We start from the raw sequence: 9142 nt of genomic DNA, 5'->3' as shown, positions 1-9142 counted from the left end.
AAAAAAAAAAAAAAAAAAAAAAAAAAGTTGGTTGGTTTACCAATTTTTTAAATGGATTAGCTTATTTATAACATAAAATACATGCCTTACAACAAAGGTTTTTGTAACTGTTTGAGATAAAGTTGTATTAAGAAACTTTCATTTTTAAGCACATGGCAAAAGCTTTCAATTTCTGAAATGGGTGATACTGTTTTTGACACTGGCATCAGCAAACTGACAAAGTGGAGGTCACTCGTTTTAAAAGACTAAAATCTTTTTGGTATAGTACTCCATAAAGATGATTACAAACATAGAAATGTGGTGACTATGGAAGGGAGATGTTAAAGTGATACTAATCCTATTAGTCAATCAAAATAACATTTCTATAAAAATAAAATATTGCCACCTAAGATAATAAGATGGAAATTTGCAAAGATGAAAGATAAATAATTTACATAAGTCACTGATCTGTATACATTAAAGGGAGCACAGAAAAGAGAAGGCTAATCCTAATTTTTTGCTATCCTTGTTGGGATTCTTAAGTATACATTAGTAAGGTTCTGCCAAAAGCCGATTATGTATTCCTAGATTTGGTTGTCACCTTAGGCTACATAGCAATCTCAAAGGACACGGTAGGGTAGGGAATATAGGATACAAATGAAAGGCAGAAAGAAAGGTCAAAGAAAAGTGCCATTATGAGTGCTAAAATCTCAAATTCCTTGCCATTGCAATTGTCAAAAGACAAAATTACAACAATTTTGTGAAAGATCTTAATTGGCTTTATTTATGATTCTGTCAGAGGTGTTTGAACAAAAGCAACTCCATCTTGTCTAGAGGGCGGGTAAAATGAAGCTGAGACATACTGGGCTGAATTCCCAGACCTTTAAGGCTTTCTAAGTCATAGGATGAGATGTGAGGTCGACACACAATACAGGTTATAAAGACCTTGCCTATAAAACAGGTTGCAGTAAAGAAGCCAGCTAAAACCCACCAAAACCAAGATGGTGACGAAGGTGACCTCTGGTTGTCCTCATTGCTACACAGCCACCAGCGCCATGACAGTTCACAAACGCCATGGCAACGTCAGGAAGTTACCGTATATGGTCTAAAAGGAGGAGGCACAAATAATCGCATCTTGTTTAGCATACCATCAAGAAATAACCATAAAAATGGGCAGCCAGCAGCCCTCGGGACTGTTCTATGTCTTTTATTCCTTTACTTTCCTAGTAAACTTGCTCTCACTTTATGGACTCGCCCTGAATTCTTTCTTGCGCGAGACTGAAGAACCCTCTCTGGGGGTCTGGATTGGGACCTCTTTCCTGTAACAATTCTAGAATCGGAAATACTTTATTCCATAAAATACAGTAAGTGTCCCAAGGGGCGGAGCAGAGAAGTTTGGTTTTATAGACAGAGAAGGGCTGAAGAAAATAGAAACAGAACAAAAAGCAGCTTGGTCATTTCAGAGTTACTTTCCTCCTAAAGTGGGAACAGAGGGACAGAAAAATACAGGAATAACTGGTTGACATAAGCTTACTTTTTGTTGTAAGCATCAAAGGCAGAGCGAACTTCATTGTCATGACAACTGAAACTGGCATGTGTGGGAAATTTGGTTATTTCTCTCTACTGAGTTCTAGGAAGGTCAGATAACAATGTAGTTTTGATTTGGTGAGGTGGAACTTTAAGTATAAATGTCTCTATTTTGATTTTTAGTCTGGTCTACTGGGGCCTAGCGCAGGAGCTTAGTCCAAAACAAAGGCCTCCTATATCTTTTAGTTAACACAACAATGGTGTAATGTCAACAAAGGCATCATCCCTCCACATTCTAAAATCCAATTTAGCGTAGGGTTTAGTATGGAGGTATACCTACCTGTGAGTTAGGGGAGCTAAAATAGCATAAAGCTCACTCCTGAACATGCTGTCTCTTACCTGCTTAAAATCCTGTTATTTAGAATGAAGCCTCGGCCGGGCGCAGTGGCTCAAGCCTGTAATCCCAGCACTTTGGGAGGCCGAGACGGGCGGATCATGAGGTCAGGAGATCGAGACCATCCTGGCTAACACCGTGAAACCCCGTCTCTACTAAAATACAAAAAACTAGCCAGGCGAGGTGGCGTCGCCTGTAGTCCCAGCTACTCGGGAGGCTGAGGCAGGAGAATGGCGTAAACCCGGGAGGCGGAGCTTGCAGTGAGCTGAGATCCGGGCACTGCACTCCAGCCTGGGCGACAGAGCGAGACTCCGTCTCAAAAAAAAAAAAAAAAAAAAAGAAAAAAAAGAATGAAGCCTCAATATCTCACCATGGTCTGTGCAGCCCTGGGTTAGCTAGATCTTGCCAATACCTGACCTCACTTAATATCACCTTCTTAATCGCTGTATTTCAAGCCATGCTGGCCTTCTTTCTGCTCCTCAAGCATACCAAACAATTTCCCTTCTCAGGCTTTTGTGCTTACTGTTCTCTTTGGCTAGGATATTCTTCCCTTAGGTCTTGGAATAGTCGGTTCTTTATCATCCTTCAATCTGTAACTCTGTTATCCCCTCAGAGAGCCTCACTTTAGCTCAAGTAGAATCTTCCTTCCTCTTAGTTTCTATGGCATCACTTGTTTTATCCTTCATGGTACTAATCGTGCTGGATAGTCATCCTGTATATGTCTTTGCTTACTTATTTTTGTTCGTTCTACCCATCACTAGCCTAAGTTTCATAAAGATGGGGACCTAGTCTACCCTGTTCTCTACTGTAACCCCAGTGCTTAGAACAGTGCTCAGCACACAGTAAGTTCACAATAAATATTTATTGAATAGGGCCAGGTGTGGTGGATCAGGCCTATAATCCCAGCACTTTGGGACGCCAAGGTGGGAGGATTGCTTGAGCCCACCAGTTTGAGACCAGCCTGGGCAACACGGCAAGAACTCTGCAAGTAATAAAAAATATTAGTTGGGCATGGTGGTGCACTCTTGTAGTTCCAGCTACTCAGGAGGTGGAGGTGGGAGGGTCACTTGAGCCTGGGAGATTGAGGCTGCAGTGCACAGTGATTGTGCCACTGCACTCCAGCCTGAGCAACAGAGACTAGTCTCAAAACAAAATTTATTGCATGAATGAAGAACTATAAGCAGAATTTTGCAATTCAAGAAAATTCTTGTAACAGAGCAGGCATATGCCATATGATACCATAATTTTCTTCCTATTTCATTTGAAGTTCCCCTAAAAAATCTTTCTTTATTAACAAAGAGAATGGCTTTTCTTTTTTTCTACACCATATACTATTGTACCTCTGTAGTCCTACCATTTGTTTTGTCTATTGTAGTGTATTGTCTATTTGGTTTTATTCTCCCTAATGCCTATTCTCTTAACTTTCTTTTTGCTCTTTATGTACTAGTAATTTATGCCAAGGGAAACAATCTGAGTTGTGTTCCTTGCTTCCCTGCTCCCATAGTATGTTTCACATTTCTATGCCTTTGTTTTTTTCCATTCTTCTCTCTAAAATGCTCTTTCACTCTCCTGGTAATGCTTATTCTTCTTTAAGATCCTTCTTAGAAGTCTTCTTTTCTAGGACGTTTTCCCAGAAGTTAAATTACTCTTTAATTCATCACATGCCACATTATATTAAATTTATCTGTTCAGTATGGTTTGTTTTTCCTGGACCCAGAGTAAGATCTTAGAAGGACTATCTGTTTATATCTTCAGTGCCAAGCTCAGAAATTGTCAATCTGAACTTCAGATATTAATCTTCATGAGTTGCAGTTCCTCTTCCTAAGCCACAATTTTGTCACTTAGCGTTCAAAACACAATTTTACCAAATCATAAAATTATCTTATATTTGTATACGAAGTACACAGACTAGTTTCATATCTAGTACCTTATTTAATACTTATTTTAATCATTACTTACATCTTCTCCTCACTTCTAATATTTTTACTTGTGTTCATATTGTGAGCAGAGACTATTTTCTTTAGGGCTCTAAAACAGAATTTTATATTGTACCACAACACTATGGGCATTCATCAAATCATATTCTTTACACAATTGCTATTCAAACTTTAGGAAATGGAATAAACTTGTAACATGACTCATACACTGGGCTAAGTGAAAATAACATACTGTCTGTCCTAAAAAAATTTGTTAATTGGGTTGACAACTCATCAATAAATGAAAAACTTAAATAAGCAGGAAATTTTGGATTCATTTCTAAATTAATTGTGCCAGCACTTATTACTATACTTTTAAAGGAAGATTGGTTACATTATTTTTATTTAAGGGTTTATTGCCCTCTAGTGGATCAAATAAGTAAGTCTAAAATCTATAAAACGGCAAATTTGAGAACTGTAATGAAAGGGGTCATTAGTATTTTTACTATTTGTATTTCACCTGGTGAACCCCAGAAATTGGCAAAAAGGCTTCCCATTTATTGTCTGTTGGACAATAACAGAATAAGATGCTTTCAGACAGTTAATATTAATTAATTTCCTTTGGTGTTTTCATAGTATTTCCTTCATACTTGCCACCTAATTTATTATTGTATTTATTTATTTATTTATTTATTTATTTATTTATTTATTTATTTGCCTAGGCTCTGGGGTGTTTTTAGAGTTTGTTTTATTTCTCTGTCTCTCTCTACTGCTTGACTTGCAGTAGAGTGGATGCATGTCTGATGAATAATTGAATGAAACACCAGGAATAAGTAAACACTAAAATTAGGAAGGCAGGATGACACACTTGGGAACAATTTCATATGTGGTATCCTTTGCAGTTTATCTTTCTTCTAACATTTATTGAGAAGGATGGTGATATCGTATTACATTTCTTTCAGCTCCATCACAGCAAACCATATCCCAATTTAATATGCTAACATATTTATTTATTCATCAGTTATTAATTGTGCAGCTGCTAAATGCTAGCGGGGGATAGCATGATTGATGGACAAACAGACAAGGTCCCTACCCAGTCAGTAGATTTAGTGCCTAGTGTAAGAGACAGACATTAAATAATCACACAAAAAATTTACCTGCAATTCTGGCCAATTCTATTTCGGAAATGCATAGTGCCATGAGAAGATATAACAGGGGACTAATTTAGTTTTGATGGGAGGAATGGGGAAAGAGAAGAGGATAGGAAAATACATAATCTTATTTTAAAAGTATTTTCTCAGGGTAGTAGTGTTAAGGGCGATTTTATTTCCTTTATATATTTAAGATATTTTCTAAGTGTATCGCTTTCATAATTAGAAAAAATCAACAAATACAATAAAATACTGGAGAGGGACATTAGCAATAATATACAAAGAAAAGCTTGCTTTCTTTAAATCTCTCACACATAAAAGTAGAAATAAGGAGGGTAGAAAGAGGGACAAAAGTATAAGTGTTGGGGCAGAACTAATTAAGGCCTCAGTTGTCCTTTGTTTTGAAAGCCCAGGGATTACCCAGGTCAATGTCCAGGAATGAAGGCTCTGATAGACTTATGTTTATTAAAATATGTGGGGTCCATGTGGACACACTGTAGTACATATCTAATTTACCATGGAATATTCTGGAATACTTTCTCTCCTTTTACACAAGCCATTATGGGGAGCTGAACCGTAATCCAAAGATGTTTTACTAATTTACCATGAAAAATTACCATCACAGGGAAGGGACATATCAGAAGCCTGTATTTAAATATTTGGTATAACTACATATTATACTCAAATTATAAACAGAAAGTTGCTTGAAGAAGGGCTGTGTGGTGAATCAACGATTTAATGGAATCAAGCTAATGCCTGACGCATCTTCCATTCTAGAGATGATTTTGTCAGTGGTACCAGATATATAAACTCATCGATTACAACCTCTGCATCCCATTTTCATACTAGACAAGTATTTCTCAAACTTTATCATACATCAAAATCACCCAGGCGGCTTGATAAAACAGACTGCTGGACTCCAACTCCAGAGTTTGATTCAGTAAGTCTGGGATAAGTGTCTGAGAATCTGCATTTTCATAATTTCCCAGGTAATGGCCAAATTGTCCACACCGGAAAACCAGTAGCCTAGTCATTGAGACTATCTCATGGTGAATAACACTTGCGATAAACATGGTTATAGTTAAATCCCCAAGGCCTGACAGCATCTCAGTCTCATTTAAATTATTTTGCAATTCTTTGCTCTAATCCATTATTTGGTGACCTTTCAGCTTAACTACTTCATAATCAAGTTCTAAGAAGGCATCTTAATCATTTATGAAAAACTGTGCCCATACATGCACATACCAACACAACTTTTTTTCTTCTTTGGGCTAGACTAGAAGATCTAGAATAACTGGGTTAGATTAGAAAATCTAAACTAATTCTTATTCTATGTTAGATCCTAGAGAAAAAGTTCAGTGAAGTATTTAGTGTAAACTGGCATCTGGGGATGGGGCTGAAGAGAACATAAAAGTATAAGATATGAATCCTATCTTAAAGTTCATAATCCAGTTTGAGTTCATTTGACTGCTTTACAGTTTGCAAAGTGCTTTTGCATCATTATCTGATCCACTTAGAGAAGTTAAATAACTAATTAAAGATCAGGAATTAGGAGAAATCAGGTCTGGAACTCATGCCTTCTGATGAGTAGCTTACTAGTCTTTCTAGTACAGCATTGTCTTTGTTCAAGCTTCACACTTGAAAGAAACTATGTGTATTTGCTTCAAGACTGTGCCCAAAGGATGAAATTACTCCTTTAAAAAACTAGTCCTAGTTCTAATGGCATAAAGAAAAGAAAGTATGACTAACTTTTCTCCCTTTCTTCATTCCTCTCCAAACTATTCTTGCCTTGCATGAAAATCTTTGTCACCTTATAATTATCCAATTTTCTATTTCATATTTTACAGGCCAAGAGGCCTCAGTTATGGGAAGGGTGGCTATTTTGAACTGTTTTCTTAAGTGCCTTGGTTTCCTCCAAGGGCACATACTTGTTTAATTTTTCTAAAGGCGGTCATAATTAGTCTCTAAAACATAATTTAGTGACATTAACACGAAAACTCTAGAAAAGTAAGAGAGGCAGGCAGGACAGTGAAAATTAAGTAAGCAAAAAAACAAAGAGACAAAACCCAGTGAAAGGAGAAATACTGATGAAAAATACTTTAAAAACATGAACCAGGAAAATCTTAGTGCAATACGGTTTTTCCGTTGACTATCATTTATGGGACATTTATTACAGGGATGGAGAAGGTAATAGGGTTAAAGAGAGAAAAAACAGGCTCTTGTGTTCAAGGAATTTATAATCTATTGGCTAAGACAGACAATATATAACTATCAATGAAATAATATATGCAAGCTCCAGAATTCTATACCTTAAATGCTTACCTGAGAGCCAACTGTATTTGATGTCTCATAGGGATCTCACGGTTTAATAGTTAAAAAACCTGAATTCGTAGTTTCCTCTCAAACCTCTTTTTCTGCAATTTTGCTCCATCTCAGTAAATGGTACCACTCACTAACCAGTAACTCAGGCCAGTACCTGGGAGTCATTTGTCATTCCTCCCTTTCTTTCACATCCCACATCACACTCATCAGAAGGTACTTGAATTTACTTCCATACTTAGAAACCATCATTCACTTTTCCCTCATATATTCTGCCATCATCTTAATCCAAACCACCATTATCTCCTGTTTATGGTGCTAGATTAACCTCCTTATCATGATTCGGTCTCTGCCCATCTTTCCAGACTCATCTCATACAACTGTCCTTTCTGAATATATTCCAGCAATACTAGTCTTTCCTTAGATTCTTGAACATTAACATGTCAAGCTCTTTCCTGCCTCAGGACCTTTGCACAACCTGTTCACTCTGTTTAGAATGTTGTTCTTTTCCTCTCTTGCACAGTTGGATCATGCTCATCTTTTAGGCATCAATATCAACTCCTCGGAAAGGTCTTGGACCAGTCTAATTCACATAGTTTCCTTGTAAATTCTCCTTAATTCCATCCATACAAGGTAAGTTCCATAAGAACAGGAATCTACCTTGTTCATCATCGGATCTCAGTACCTAGCAGTTCTTGGCACAGACCAAAGAAACACTTAACTGTCTGCAGAATAAACAAATAATTACTTGGTGCTCTGTGATCCAGTCTTGTGGGGTCAGGAAAGGGTTTCTGATTTAAAAGGCTTTGCAAACTGAGTAATTAGCCAGGTCACGGACAGGGTCAGAAGACGGTTTGGGGTGAGAAGGAGGATAGTACACTTCAGGAACACAGAAGACATTCTATATGGCTGGAGCGGTGGAAAACCACTGGGGCTGAAGAGGCAGGCAAAAGTCAGACAGGAAAGAGCCTGTAAGTCATGTTAAAGAGTTTGGGCTTAAACCTGAGGGCAAATAGGAGCGACTGAAAGGTTTTCAATGGGGAGTGCCTCGGGCAAGTATGAACTTTACCAGCCCAGCAATGTGGAGACTGGACTGGAATGTGGCAAGAGTGAAAGCAGGAGAACCAGCTGGGGCAGGTGGGGGTACTGCCACAGCTATGTAGCAGTCATAGGGTCGAACCAAAATAGTGTCAGTAAAAAACGGAGAGACGTGAACAGATCTGAGATATTCAAGAGGCTGGTAGGGACTGGCTGGATGCGAAAAGGAAGAAAACTTTCAAGTTCTGGTTTAAGCACATGGCTCAGTTAAAGTATGTTCCCTCTAAGCCATGATACCAGTTTGGCAGATCCCCTTTCAGCACGTACTACTCTGCATAGTGGCCCGCTGAATACGTATTTGCACATCACAGAAGCAAGAGTCGCGCCTTTTCCACTCTATCTCCGATTCTAAAAGCTCACTCCGAGTCTAGCTCGATGGCACTGTAAGTGTTCAATAAACGTTCGTTAGGTGATTGCAACTGCATTGAGTCTAAAATAAAATAACTGACGTTTATATCTTTTACCCTCATGTCCGCCCGTTTACAGAGAATAACTCTTGAAAAAACAAGTGCCGGGCTCTGGGTGGGTCTCATTCATAATGAAGTTAAGAGCCTCCTTGGGAGTCTCCGGCCCTTAGGCTTCCCGAGAACCCCTTTACCCAGCTCACCTGAGGGAGAAGACCAGGAGCGGGCCCAGGCGACACACAGTGACTCAGACCGTCCCGACTCAGCAGTTCGCCGGCAGCCTTCCACTCGAATCTCCCGCGTCCTTTTCCGCCGGAAGTAACGCTTTGGCTGGGTTTATTCAGAGCCAATCAG

Source organism: Rhinopithecus bieti, unplaced genomic scaffold (assembly GCF_001698545.2).
Source record: "Rhinopithecus bieti isolate Rb0 unplaced genomic scaffold, ASM169854v2 scaffold_9667, whole genome shotgun sequence".
Taxonomy (NCBI): domain Eukaryota; kingdom Metazoa; phylum Chordata; class Mammalia; order Primates; family Cercopithecidae; genus Rhinopithecus; species Rhinopithecus bieti.
The sequence above is the reverse complement of the archived record's forward strand: the minus strand, read 5'-3'. Positions refer to the sequence as shown.